This window comes from Sitophilus oryzae, unplaced genomic scaffold (genome assembly GCF_002938485.1).
Source record: "Sitophilus oryzae breed Bouriz unplaced genomic scaffold, Soryzae_2.0 scaffold_347_pilon_pilon, whole genome shotgun sequence".
NCBI lineage: Eukaryota > Metazoa > Arthropoda > Insecta > Coleoptera > Curculionidae > Sitophilus > Sitophilus oryzae.
The window spans coordinates 172,435-187,101 of record NW_022146915.1 but is presented as its reverse complement, the minus strand read 5'-3'; the positions used below and the strand labels follow the sequence as shown (position 1 = coordinate 187,101).

Sequence of the window (14,667 nt, the reverse complement as noted above, 5' to 3'; positions counted from 1 at the left end):
CTGGACTTTGCATAGGTTTAGCCTTGCCGTCCGTTGCTCTAGTTTTGTGTACCAGGCAACTGCTCCATAAGTAATCATGGGTCTTACTATCATGGTATACATCCAGCGCAAAATGTTAGGGGAGCAGCCCCATCTATTTCCGGCCAGTCTTCTGCATATCATGAGAGCCTTTATGGCTTTGCTGGTAGTGTTCTTAATATGCCTGTTCCACAGGAGTTTACTGTCCAGGGTTATTCCCAGGTATTTAACTTCCTGGGTTGGCAGTATTTCCTTTCCATCTAGTTGGATTCTTTTCAAGTTTTTCAGACTTCGCCTTCTGGTGAATGGCACTATCGCGGTTTTGTCTTTTTTTTGAGTTGTTGAGAGCTGAGCCGTTTAATCTTTTCCTTTTTTTTATACATTTCCCTCACTATTTCTTTTTTGTGTATAAATTGGATTGATAATTTAATATTATTGGTAACATAATTCAGTTACGCCAGTGTCATAAAGTGTTGAAAAACAAATAAAAGAACTGTATATTTTTTTTTCTGGTCTCTAAAGTAATTGTCCTACCAAATTATCGCCGGTAGTGCCAGTTACGATTCTTGTTTTTATGTAACGTAAATTGCGCATGCGGTTTGTTCAAATAAAAGAATCGTAGGATTCGATGAGAAATTGAACCGTGTGATTCGATTCACTAAAAAAAATGGTAATGCCCATCACTAGTGTGAGCCACTTTTGAAAAACACCCGGTATAATAAGTTCATTTTTGTATTTTTTCATTAATAAACATCTAAACAAAAACAGTAAAGAAAATATTACTCTATGTTACTTCTCCTCTTCGATTATACATTCCTTATGCAAAATACAGTTTTCGTCTGCAATTTTCTTGTATCTGCTTTCGATTCTTGTAGTCATGTAGCATTGTGCTATCAGAACTCGCTAAATGTCTCTTCTCTTGGGTGCATTGTGGCAATAAACAACCATTTAGAAGTTGGGAAAGCCACACTTACTTTTATCTTAACGAGATTACTTCCATTCGAAAGCGCCCGTTGTGTTGTTGACGTTTTAATTTAAATTCAAGTCGAGAGCTTGCCCTGCCCTAATCGTTATATATACCTTTGCTTTACTTTTAAGATTGCTTTCAGAATAACGTATGGTGTACTATAAACTGGCTGGAGTATAAGATATAATCCTGTTCTCTCTTAAATTTAAACAAAAATATTTTAAACTGTTACTTAAAAAGGTTTTATTTTATGGTTTAATTATATTGTAGATATAGACTGTCTTTTGTGTCGTCATTTCTTAAGTTGTAATTCATTGTCTTAGGGCTTTGACAATGGCCAGTATCTGAGAAGGGTTTACAGAGGTTAGTTCTCCACCTCCGATATCAATCCTACCAAAGTTTATAGCACGAATGGTTGTCGTCTCGGCGCACTCAATGATGAGATGTTTTGGTGTTTCCCCGTTTTCCCCACAGAATCTGCATTCGCCGTTGTTCCTCAGCTTCAGTCTACTGAGGTGTTCGTTGAGGAGACAGTGTCCTGTTAGAAACCCCGTGGTAATCCGAAGATTGTTTTTACTTAAATCAAGGAAAATTCTTGTTTTCTCGGTTGTAAGTTCTGAGAAACTTTTTCGAGTATCTTAGATCGTTGGAGAACTCCCATTCGAGGTTACGGATGGAGTCTTCCAGGGTCCTCAGTTCCGCCTTTAGCTAGTTTCCACTTGGAAAACAGAACGGTTCTGGTCCAGATAGTGGAGTGTTTGCCTTTTCTAGATAGATCATTTTCTTTTTTATTGCTTTCTATCCATTGGTGAGTGGACACCCAGAGTAGGAGGACTTTATTTTCTTTGCCTAATTTGGTCAGCTTCTCTAGGCATTCTTTGACCAACTTCGAATTTATGGTTATTGAGTTGATCGCGTTTAGTGCTGCTTGACTATCGCATAAGATGGCTATTTCCTGTTTTTAATAATTCCTATATAAGATAAATTGTATGCATCTTTCGATAGCGTAAATTTCTGCCTGAAGGATACTGGGGTAGGTGCCCATTGGTTCGGAGTATTTAGTTTTCGGCCTAAATACTCCTATCCCTGTCCCTGCTTTGGTTTTCGAAGCATCAGTATACCACGTTATGGTATGGTCTTTTACATACTGAGCGTTTCTCCCTTTCAATCCTTTTTATTACTCAATACTACAGTAAGGTGTTTCTCAAAGTTGTATATCCAGTGGGAGTTGGAGAAGTGGAATTTTCTTTTTGAGGGTGTTCCGAGCCACTGACCTGAAAATTCTCCCACTACTGTTTCCGTCAATGACCATTCTAATCATTCGCATTGGCATAAGTACCGACGACAATGTGCAGTGGTGTTAGGTCTAGGATGACCTCCATTGCTGCCTGTTGGGCATGTTCTCATGGCACCTGTAATGCAGATTCATGCCAGTCTCTGTACTTTGTACAGGTTTTGTCTTGTTCTACGTTGCTATAGTTTTGTGTACCAAGAAACTGCTCCAAGATAATCATGGGTCTTACTATCATGGTGTACATCCAGCGCAAAATGTTCTAGTTCCCGCCAGTCGTCTGCACATCATGAGAACCTTTGTGGGTTTGCTGGTAATGTTCTTAATATGCTTGTTCCAAAGATGTTTACTGTCCAGAGTTATCCCAGATATTTGACTTCTTGTGATGGGAGTATTTCCTTTCCATCTAAATGGATTCTTTTCAAGTTTTTCAGACTTTGCTATCTGATGAATGGCACTACCGCGGTTTTGTCTGAGTATACAAGTGATATCCTACGCCCTTTGATGGTCTAGGGGCTGTGGAACATGACTTATAAAATTGTGTATGATAACGCTTGTGATATCTGGCACCCGCACAAAAAAAATCAAGATCGACAAATCACGCCGAGACTTGGGCCTTGTCGTGTCCTTATTTACTGAACTATACAGTACAAGCTTCATTAAAGTAGTTTTTCATAAGTCACTATCAGCAAGAAAGCGGAAAGAGAAAAATATACCAGGCAGAGACTAAAATCTATTCAACCTCTCCAATATAAAGCCATTGAAACGAACAGGTCTTTGGAAAGAAAAACTCCCGAGGCTAGTAAGCCTATTAAAAATGAAAGGACAAATTTCCTAGATACATTCCCAAGGAGATTCTGGTTTCGAGGCACATCTTTATTTCAAACAGAGCCAAAAACAGGGGCAGCGGAATTTTTAAAGACTATTAATGAATTTATTGAACAAATACAATAAGATACAGTTTCACACAGAGTGGGAGAGAAATTTATTAAGAATATTTGAATTACAAGAAAGAAACAAAACAAAGTATTTGTAAAAACCACTGCATATAGAATTTGACATTGTTTTAAAATTTGATATAATATAGTTCATATCATTGCACATATATCTATATATAGACGCTAGAAATAGCCATCTTATCTGATAGTCAAGCAGCCTTAAGAGCGATCAACACATTAACCATCAATTGAAACTTGGCCAAAGAATGCATAGAGAAGCTGAACAAATTAGGCAAAGAAAATAAAGTTCTCTTAATGTAGAAATGTTTGCATACTCTAGTTAAAGTAGTCCTCCTACTCTGAGTGCCAGCCCACCAAGACATAGAAGGTAACAGTGGCTCGTGATTATTATTGTATGGAGGTCAGTATCTAAAAATATTGCGTCGGTTTTTTGAGACGCGACCAAATTTAATTGGTTTCTTACAAGGTACTTGTACGTTTAGTTAAAGGAAAATAAATCTTAAAATAAATACAAATTATGTTAAAATGAAACCTACCCTTACATTTTTAAACAGGTGGCCTAGTGCCATTTCACTAAAAATCCATTTAATGTTCTTTACACAGATTTTCCACGGTAAAATTTAAGAGACACTTAAATAATAATATCACAAAAATATTAATACATATATACACATACACATTTCTAAATGTTTTATTTCACATTTTTTTATATTTTAAGTCAATTCTTTCTGTAAAGGTTTTTTGAAATTTAAGCAATTGTTTTCTTTTAACCGCACGATTTTACAAACTAAACACCATATATCTATTCTCGAATCAGTCAACAAGAGTTCATCATTTATCCAGAACCAGAAAATTATGAATTATTACCTAAACAAATTTTGCGCTGCATCTCAAACCCTCGGCTGCGACAAAGCTACGGCAAGTAAAACTAATTTTTTTTTTGATATTAAAAATTTAAATATTGATTTATATTGACTAAACCAAACATTATACGCGGTAAACAATACAAAAACCTAGGTTATTTTATAATTTGAGTTTTTATAAACACTCAAACTGCCCAAACGGCGAAATTTTTCCAGCGATATGACTGAAATCCTGTAATATATTTATATAGAAATAATGCACTCGATATTTCTTAATCAACTATATTGATTCTCAACTAATAAACAATAATACAAATTACAATAAAAACCCGCTGGTTTCTTAGACAAAGATAAAAACCGCCACTTTTTATATCATCTGTCAGTAAACTACCAAATACAAGTGTATATAAAGTTGTCTACCTTAGAAATCCTTTTATGAATGACGCGGTCAATTGCCAATATAAATTATATAATGCAGATTTTGTGGGGAAAATGGAAAAACACCAGAACATCTTATCATTGAATGCGTCGAGGATTCGTACCATAACTTTTGGTACGACCGATATCGCAAATAGAGAACTAACCTCTGTAAAACCGTCTTAGATACTGGCTTTTGTCAAAGCCCTGAGACTGTATGATGAGTTATAACTCAAGAAAGGGGGGGGCCAAAATAATCTATAAGGTCTATAATATATAAAATATATAAAATACTTACTACCCATCAATTTGGATTTCTAAGTAACAGTTGTACAAATGATGCTATGTTCGACCTTTTTAATAATGTATACTCTAGCCTGAATAACCATCACTCTACAGCTACAATTTTCTGTGATTTCTCTAAGGCTTTCGATTGTGTAAATCATAATATCTTAATTAACAAATTGCAATACTATGGTTTCAGGGGAGTGCCGCTCGAATGGCTTAAGTCATATCTTGGCAACAGAAGGCAGCTTGTGAGGATTGATACGTCTATCTCTTCTTGTAAGCCTATAGAATGTGGTGTCTCTCAGGGTTCAGTACTTGGCCCTATTTTGTTTCTGGTGTTTATCAACGACATTGCAAATCTAGACATTAGCGGTAAAATCTGCCTCTTTGCGGACGATTCTAGTTTCACTTGGAGCGGCCCAGATGTTGCGGCACTATATGATACTATATCCAGTGACTTACGCACCATTAAGTCTTGGTGCGATTCTAATCTCCTATGCCTCAACCTTTCAAAAACTAAAGTTTTGTCATATAAAAGTACTATACAACCTTTTGTACTTAATAACACCACCATTGACGTCGTGGACTCGTGTGAAATTCTTAGGACTTGTTGTAGACAACTCGTTAAAATGGGACTTTCACATTGAAGCTCTATCAAAGAAACTAAGCGCTGCCTGTTTTGCGCTAAGATCAGTTTCTAAGGAACTCAACTTCACGACCTCTAGAATAGCCTATTATGCCCTTTTTGAGTCACATCTTCGTTATGCCCTTCCATTCTGGGGTACTTGCTGCGCAACAAAATTTGATCGTGTTTTCAGACTTCAAAAGAGAGCAGTTCGATATTTATTGGGACTGAACAGTAGAACTCACTGCCAGAATTTCTTTAAAAATTTGAAAATACTGACTCTTCCTTCTTTATTCATTTTTGAATCTGTTTGCTTAATCCGCAAGCACATATCTGCTATTCCCGAAAGGCCATCTCATTAGGAATGCAGAGCACGATCTTTATCTGCCAACCCCGCGCTCAGAACTAGTTAAAGGTTCAATACTGTACAATGCCAAAAAAATGTACAATCATCTGCCTTTGAATATCAAATCGCTTTCATTCTTTCCCGCATTTCGCAAAGCTCTAAAATCATACCTACTGGAGAGAGCCCTATATGCGGTAAACGACTTTTTTGTTGATGTTTAATTATGAACAATTTTGAATTTTAAAATTTTGATCATCTCACACACTGGTCAAAGGTGAAGTATTTAATATTTTATAACTTTAAAATTATATCTATTTACTGCGCACTGTTCTAAAATTGTTCATGTATATTCTTTTTGTAATTTTCAAGACTTAAATTTTTTTGAATTGTATTATTTGTATTATGTATTTTTTGTTGTTTGTATTTTTTTGTGATTTTGTTGTTTGTGAGTGCTTTGTCGATGAAGCTGTTTTGGCTTTTTGTACAATAAAGCGTTGTTTGTTTGTTTGTTAGATGCTTGCCAAATACTTGCAATATATTTATTGTTATAATATACCAAAAAGTTTGATATTAGTGGTGGGTACCGTTTAGTATTAGAACAGAAATACAGCAATTTTAACATTAATTAGTGAATAAACTTGTGGCCGTGTTAAAATTAAGTTTAATATAATATTTGGCTTGATCTCGCTTCAGTAATATAACCACAAACTACGGTAAAACTTTAATTAGAAATGTTTTCGCAAGACGAGAAGTCTTACTAGATAAATATACAACATAATATATATCTGGGAATAACTATTCCCAGACATACATATTGTTTTATTTTATGTGAGTCACATTATATTCGTATTATATTTTTCTAAAGGTTGATTTAAGCTTTAAAAATAAAAAAAAATAATCTTTAGAAGAAAATTAGTTGTCAGATTATTAAAATATTTAACTATTGAGGCTATGAGGGCTACTTTGAGGCTAATTAAGGGCATATTTTTTGGTATTTATTATAATTTTGCTAATATCTTCGGTTTGAAAGAAGATATCACGATGCGGTTTTCGCTGACTTTTTAAGCTTTTACTACTCTTTACTACCAGCTAAAATTACATATACTATCGTATTTAATTTTTTTGAATAAACGCGCTTTGTTTGTTAAATTGTAAGAAAGCGCCCCCTAGCGTCTACGTTCAAAACCTTATTATTATTATTTTTATGGTATAATATACAGTAAGAAACTCTTTTAAACGAGCTCTCGTTTGTTGGATTCTGATCATCCAGTCCGGAGTTATTAATATTTAAATAAAGACAGATCTAACCTTCCCCCACCACTTTATTTTAGCAGATAGGGGAAAATGGTTCTAACAAAAAAAATCCAAAATTTACTGAAGATTATGAAGCTATTATTTATAGTACTCATTATCTAGGCAAAATTCTGTAAAAATTCTATTTTATTATTTTTCATAGCAGTTGCGCCCTCTAGGGGCCGTTTTACAAACTTGAAAATAATTTCCAGCAATTTCTCATAGCCCTTTTAGTCATAAATATTTTTTTCCGTCGGCTCTAAGGCTGATACTTTTCGAGATACAGCCGAGGGCTATTCTTAGTAGGACACCCTGTACATTGTTCCAATTAAAAACATAAAATGTAAAATTGTAATAAATAAGTTATTTTACTATTTCCTATAAAGCTACTCAGGAAAACTTAATTCAACACTATATCTTTTAACAATGAAGTGAGAATCATAGTCTAAAATAGTGTGAATATATCTGTACATTTATATATTATATAAATTAAAATACTTTAAAATTATAGTACAGCAATAGAAAACAAATTTGAAAACTTGGCTGTAATATTTGGTCTTTCAGAGGTCAATTGGTTTTGTAACACAGTTTGGTCTTGGTTTTTCTAGTACTAGTTTAACCCATTTTATCCCATTGGTGCATGACTGCACCAGCAACTTATGAAAATCAAATTTCGATTAAAATATTGTTTTGGAGCCTAGATTTTTTTACCCATTCGTTGATAATAGATTTATATTAATAAAAATACTTATTGAGGCTTTTCTTCTCCTCGGGTAACAAAAAACACAAACGTATAAAATGTGACAAAATAAATCTGCAAAAACTATATATTCGAATTTTGAAAAAAATCCACATTTTAATAATTATTTCCATTTTTTTATTACGACTACTAATCTGTCATGATCTTCCGTTTTTATGATAAAAAGGACGATTTACCACAGTCTCTATAAAAACCTTAATTTTTCCCCAAAATATTAGTGGTGCATTCGCGCACTGCTGGTAATAAAAATGAACTAGAAGCCAAATTTTGCCGGTCTTGACAAGTTTTGACGAACGTGTGCACAGTTATAATAATCGAATAAATGTGTTATTATTAGTTTCTGTTTCGTGTTATATGCATGTAAGTTAGCTAAGAGGCCTTATAAACGATTTTTGACGCAAAGACAATTAGAAGAGGAACTGGAAAGTGTTGTTTTTGAGCTGGAAAATGATAATAACGGTAGAAATTACTTACTTACGTCTATAGTTTATAATTCAATAAAAATTTTGTTTTTTATTATTTGTACTGGATGCAGTTTATATACCTCCAGACACCGATGCTTTGACAGATGAATATAGATATCGAAAGTTTCAGTTGTCCGTTGGAATGATAACTCTTGCGTAACGCTTTGTAGTAACGTACATAATGTAAAACCCATAAATAAAGTGAAAGGTTATAATAGAAAAGAAAAAAAAAGATGTATTTCTTCCACAGCCTAATGTAATCACACAATATAATAAATATATGGGAGGTGTGGATTTGCACGATAACGGAATAGCCAATTACAGAACCAGAATTTTGGGGGGGAAATGGTGGTGGCCTTTATTCTGTAACACTTTGGACAGTATTATGGTGAATGCTTGGAAGCTTTATAATGTTGCTAACAATAGTAAAATATCTCAAATCGATTTCAAATCATATGTTGCACTACGTCTAATGAAATCTACAAGAGTTGCTGCAGTTATTAGAAACATTCCACAATCTATTGACGAAATTCGCTTTGAGAATCAAGGCCACACCATTGTTTTCCACGAAACTAAGTCTCGAAGTAGATGTAGAGTTTGCCATAATCATAGTATGTATACAGGGTCTTTCAAAACAAATGCAAAAAACTTTAGGGGGTGATTCCTTGTTCAAAATAAAGGGTAGTTTGCTTTATAAACGTTGGGTCAAAAGTCAACCATTAGGGAGATATCGCGGTACAAAGATGGCGGAAAAATAATGTTTTTATTTTTTATCTTGAAAACGAAAAGAGATAGACTAATGAAATTTTATGGAAGCATTATTGTTATGAAAACACACTTTAGGGTATTTTTTTACTTTTTAAAATGAGTGGAAGGGTTGAAATAAACTACCCTTATCATTCTTGTTAACGAAATTTAAAGAAAAATCTTATCAAACACATGCAAATGCTTTAATTTGGATAGTTTAGTTTGTTTAGAAACTTTTTACCTCTTGTGTTTTTTTTGATAAAACTCACAGACTGGAAATTAAAAAATAAAATGTAAAGCATTACATGTCAGGACAAAAAACATTTTTAGATTAAGAATCTAGTGATAATAACGATAATAATAATCATCTAGATAATAACGTATTGCAGTAGAGTAATGTCAAATAAAATAATATTAGGAACATCCTAAAAAGTAACAGCGGCCGACTAGATTTTTTCCTAAAAAAATTACAGCAGCCCACTAGATTCTTTATCAGAAAATGTTTTTTGTCCTGACATGTAATGCTTTACATTTCATTTTTTAATTTCAAATCGGTGAGTTTTATCAAAAAAATACAAGAGATAAAAAAGTTTCTAAACAAACTAAACTATCCAAATTAATTTTCTTGCATGTGTTTGATAAGATTTTTCTTTAAATTTCGTTAACAAGAATGATAGGGGTAGTTTATTTCAACCCCCTCCACTCATTATAAAAAGTGAAAAAATTACCAGAAAGTGTGTTTTCATAACAGTAATGCTTCCGTAAAATTTTATTAGTCTATCTATTTTCGTTTTGAAGATAAAAAATAAAAACATTATTTTTCCGCCATCTTTGTACCGCAATATCTCCCTAATGGTTGACTTTTAACCCAACGTTTATGAAGCAAACTACCCTTTATTTTGAACAAGGAATCACCCCCTGAAGTTTTTCGCATTTGTTTTGAAACACCCTGTATATGTCAAAAATATAAGGTACATTTGCATGTTCCGTGCTTTGCTACGTATCACCAAAAGTAATAAAAGTAATAATCTTTGTTACCAGTGGTTCATACATGCACCAAACAAAAGTTGATAAAGTAGTTGTTTTTAAGCGTTTTAGTGTTTTATTTTATACTTTTAAGTAGAATTTAAGATAATTTCGATGTGTTAAGTGTACTCTAGTAGGGTTTTTATCAGTTAGGAATATTTTTAGAGAAGTTTTATTTGGTTTTTCATACCAGTGGTTCGCAAACGCACCAGTAATTGAAATTTGTCCTTTTATATGTATAATAATAAAAGTACTTAAAAAAATTGTTTTTTATATAATAAAAAAATATAATAGAAATAAGTTTAGTACATTTTATTGCAAAAACTGTCGCTATGGTTACAGGGACTGATAGTTTATACACATAACTTTAGTACTAGTTACTATTTTTTATATACCGGGTGCGTCTCAAAAGTGGCTCACCTCTATAACTTTTTTATATTTTCAGTTTTTTTCAGTTAAAAAAACGAAATTTGGTATGTTAGTATATGACATAAATTAGGATTGATTGACGTATTCAATTATTTTCGGTCACTTCCTGTTTCACCGGAAATGACTACAAATTTTGATTTTTAAATGATACCCTCGGTATTTTGTTACTTTATTCGATAGAAAATGGCACTCAATAGAATGATACATTATATGTCAACTTTCGACTTTTTCGAATATGGTATATTTGAAATTGCAACATGCGATTCATAACAATTTGACTCGAAATACCAAGTCTGTGGTACCAAATTATTCGTAAAAAATTATTTTTCCAAATAATGAGCCACCCTCGTTTCATTTGAAAAAATTGAGATGTGATTAAAAATACACACGAGACAATCAAATCTATTTTTCCAAGGCTTCTTGATTAAAAATTAGTATTTATAACACAGCTAATTTAAAATACGATTTTTAAGCGATAATGTCAAAAGTTGACATATGATATGCCATTCTACTCAGAGTGTCATTTGATATCGAATAAAGTAGAAATTAATAAATAATATTTTCTTGCCTTTAGCTGTGTATTTTTTCTAATTTCGAAAAATCGAAAGTAGAGAAAAAAAATAAAAAGTAAAAAGAAAATTACGGTTTTGTCAAAGGAAAATTGTTTGTTTTGTCGTAAAGGGGGGGGTTCAAGCTCCACTCTCACAACCGGTTTCTGGGCCTACCCTTCATCAGGTGGGCTGTCCAGGGGCTTGTTCTCACCGATACGGCAAGCAAAACTCTTTCAATATCAACAGACGATGTCGTAAAGTGTCGGTGAGATATTAGTGCATCTACCGTTAAAAGATGGTAAAGAGCGTTTTTCGGCCCGCTCAAATATATATGAAATGAACAAAATTCATACAGCTTTAGTTTACATTAATAAATAATATTTTTTTGCCTTTAGCTGTGTATTTTTTCTAATTTCGAAAAATCGAATTTATGTCATAAACTAACATACTAAAAGTCGTTTATTTACCTCAAAAATTAAAAAAGTTACAGGGATGAGCCACTTTCCAATATGTATTTCCAATTCATAGAAATTAGCTTTTCTTAATAATTATCAAAAAAACTCATTACAAAAGAATTGAATAATCTTTTAAACATATATATTACATAATCATAAAAGTAGAATGCGTCTCATAGTCTAAAATATTATGAAATGATTTCTTACGTATATGATCGTTAACTCGATGGCATTTAACTGCGAACTAAGCATTTGTGTGTTAATAGTCTCTGAAAAGGTTTTGTTTCCTTAAAAGTATATCTAGAATTGTGGTACAATAATAGCAAAAACATCTCATATTAAAAAGTTTTAAGTTTTAAAAATTATATCTTCTAATAATAAAGTGCGAATCATAGTCTAAAATATTGTGAAATTACCTTATATATTAATATAATTTTTATATACTTACGTATATTATCTCGTTGACATCTAACTACGCACAACTAAGCTACTATTTCTTAAAAAAAATTAAAAATACTCTAAAATCGTAGTACAGTAATAGCAAAAAAAATCGTAAAAAACTTGGCGGTAATATTTGGTCCCTAAGATATCGATTACTCTCTTTCAGCCTTAGTTATTTTTCTTATAATTTAGTATATTAGGTTTTATTGCGAAAATCAAGTCACACAGAGACCGAGATAACAACTCACGTCTTCGGCGTGAATTCGTAACGCTAGATGCGAAGCTTCGCCGCGCCTCGACTTGTGTCCGGCTTACTAGGACACAAACTCGCCGACCTCGTCGCGTCGCAGGAGGCTGGAGGCTGTAGCCCGCGCACGCGCTCCACCAGGACCAGAATCTGCAGAAGGACGAACGAGTGAGGCGGAGGAAGGAGAGAAGGGAGTCCTTGCAAAAGGCAGAGGCCGCCGCGTGGGCCTGTTCCCGTTGGAGAGGCGATCAGCTGCTGCCGGATGGGGTGACCTGGATGTGGAAAGACAGGTGGGAAGAGGGGGCCCGGGGTTGGTAGGTCGAGTGGTTGTTTTGGATCCTTTTTTTTTTGAGAGGCAAAATTAGTGCTCTTTACTCGGTGCTGGCTCGTTTTGAGGAATATGATGCTTTACGAGTGGGAAATAGACGTGGAAATTACGTGAGATTTATAAACGTGAATGAAATTGTAGTAGCGGTAATAGCAGAACGGCAGTAATATACCTAGGTTTTATTTGATCTCTAAGATACAGGGTGGCCCATTAGTGCAAGGAAGTCCAATATTGTGGTCGTTGTCAAAGATTTTTTTGAAAAAAATTTATTTATATATTGCAAGGTATATAAAGGGGCGCATCTTAAAAATATTTTGTTATATACAGGGTGTCACATAAAAAAGTTATGATAAAGTTTTAATTTTTTTAAATTGCGCCCCTTATTTTTCTGTAGATAATCGGACTCGGTATAAAATTCTGCATATAGTACGCTATTTTTATTTAAATCATTCTACAGTGTTGCCATTCTATTACTTACTAGCGTGTACCCACGACTTCGTTTGCGTCGAATTAATCATTTGTAATGGTGATGATAAAGCAAAGCAAAATTTTCCATTAACATACAAACTGGATACAATTTTCTCACATTTATGTCAGCATGAGAAAAAACAATATAGCGATATTATTATATAACTTGGTAATATTTGAGGGGTAGTTTCATCTCGTTGGAATTTGACTTCCGAAAAATCCGTTTGCCTTAGCTTTTTAAGTCAAGCAGTTTAAGCTGAATCGTGGTTAATCAATTACTCAACTTTTTGGAACACCCTGTATAATTTTTAAAAAATTTCAAAATATGTAAAAAACAAAATAAATTATGCGTGTCCAAGCGTTTTCATAAAAGACTAACCGTTTATTAAATAACAAATAGGTATTGTAATATTTGAGGGGCGTTTTCACCCTCTTGGAATTTGAGATTCAAGAAACCCCTCCTTATCGAACCTCTATACCCCACAGTCAATCCGTTTACCTAAAATCAGCTTTAAAAGTCAAGCAGTTTAAGCAGAATCGTGATTATTGAATGGTCATATCTTATAAAATACCCTGTATAAATTTTTAAAAAATCTTAAAATATGTAAAACAACAAAATAAAATATACGTGTTTAAAAGTTTTTAAATGAAAAATATTCTAATATTTGAGGGGTGGTTTCATCCCCTTAGAATTCGAGTTTCGAAAAATCCTTTTTTAACGAACCTATACACCCTAAAGTCAATCCGTTTTCCAAAAATCAGCTTTTTACGTTAAGCGCTTTAAGCAGGATCGTGATTAATCTAAATATGTAAAAAAACAAAATGAAATATATGTGTTTAAGTTTTTTTTTCGGAAACTTGACCATCTTTTAAATAAAAAACATTGTAATATTTGAGGGCTGGTTTCACCCCCTTGGAACTGGAATTTTGAAAAATCCCTTCTTAACGAACCTCTACACACTAGAATCAACCTGTATGCCAAAATTGAGCTTCTTACGTTGAGTGGTTTGAGCAGGATCGTGATTAATCAGTGAGTCAGTCACTGAAGGATTTTATATATTAGTATAGATTTAGTGAAACTTTGGTTAAAAATGTTATATCCGATAAGTGGTAGAAAACTAGAGTGAATATAACTTGATTAACACTTGGCTATATGTTCCTAAACAACAAAGAAAACAGAACAAATCCGCGTAGAAAAATTAACATTATTCTGTACAGGGTATTTGTTATGGCATCACCAAAATCGGAATATTTAAAATGCTATATCTCAATTTTTTTAAATACAACACTCTGTATATTATATTGTCTGTATTTTGTTCAGCCATGATTAAAAAATAATGTACTAGCTCTAGTAGCAAACATCTTTCATCACAGCTTTTATCAAAAAACGATTTAGGTTCATATATAGTTATAAAGTGCGACTCATAGTATCAAATATTGTGAATAATTTATACAATTATAAAATTTAAATAATACGTTACAAATAAGCAATACTTACGTAAACAGGGTATCCCAATATTCCGTGGACATAGAGCTACTACGTATTTTTCGAATCAAAGTTCATTGGACACAATTTATATATTATTTATTATTTATATTATTTTCTATACAAAAGTGCTTTGTTTGTCCGCTAGAGGGCATCAAACTTTAAAAACTAAACACATTTTTAAAGATATTTTAAGAA

The 14,667-nt window shown here is 33.1% G+C and overlaps 1 protein-coding gene across 1 annotated transcript in view; it reads right to left on the bottom strand.

Annotated features, from left to right (window-relative positions):
* LOC115884730 overlaps positions 1-12,239 on the bottom strand; it is a 153,392-nt gene extending 141,153 nt beyond the window's left edge. The window contains exon 1 of the mRNA XM_030903382.1: positions 11,948-12,239. The gene's annotated coding sequence lies outside the window, so the exon portion shown is untranslated. The remainder of the gene's footprint in view (positions 1-11,947) is intronic.
* Between the last annotated feature and the right edge of the window lie 2,428 nt (positions 12,240-14,667).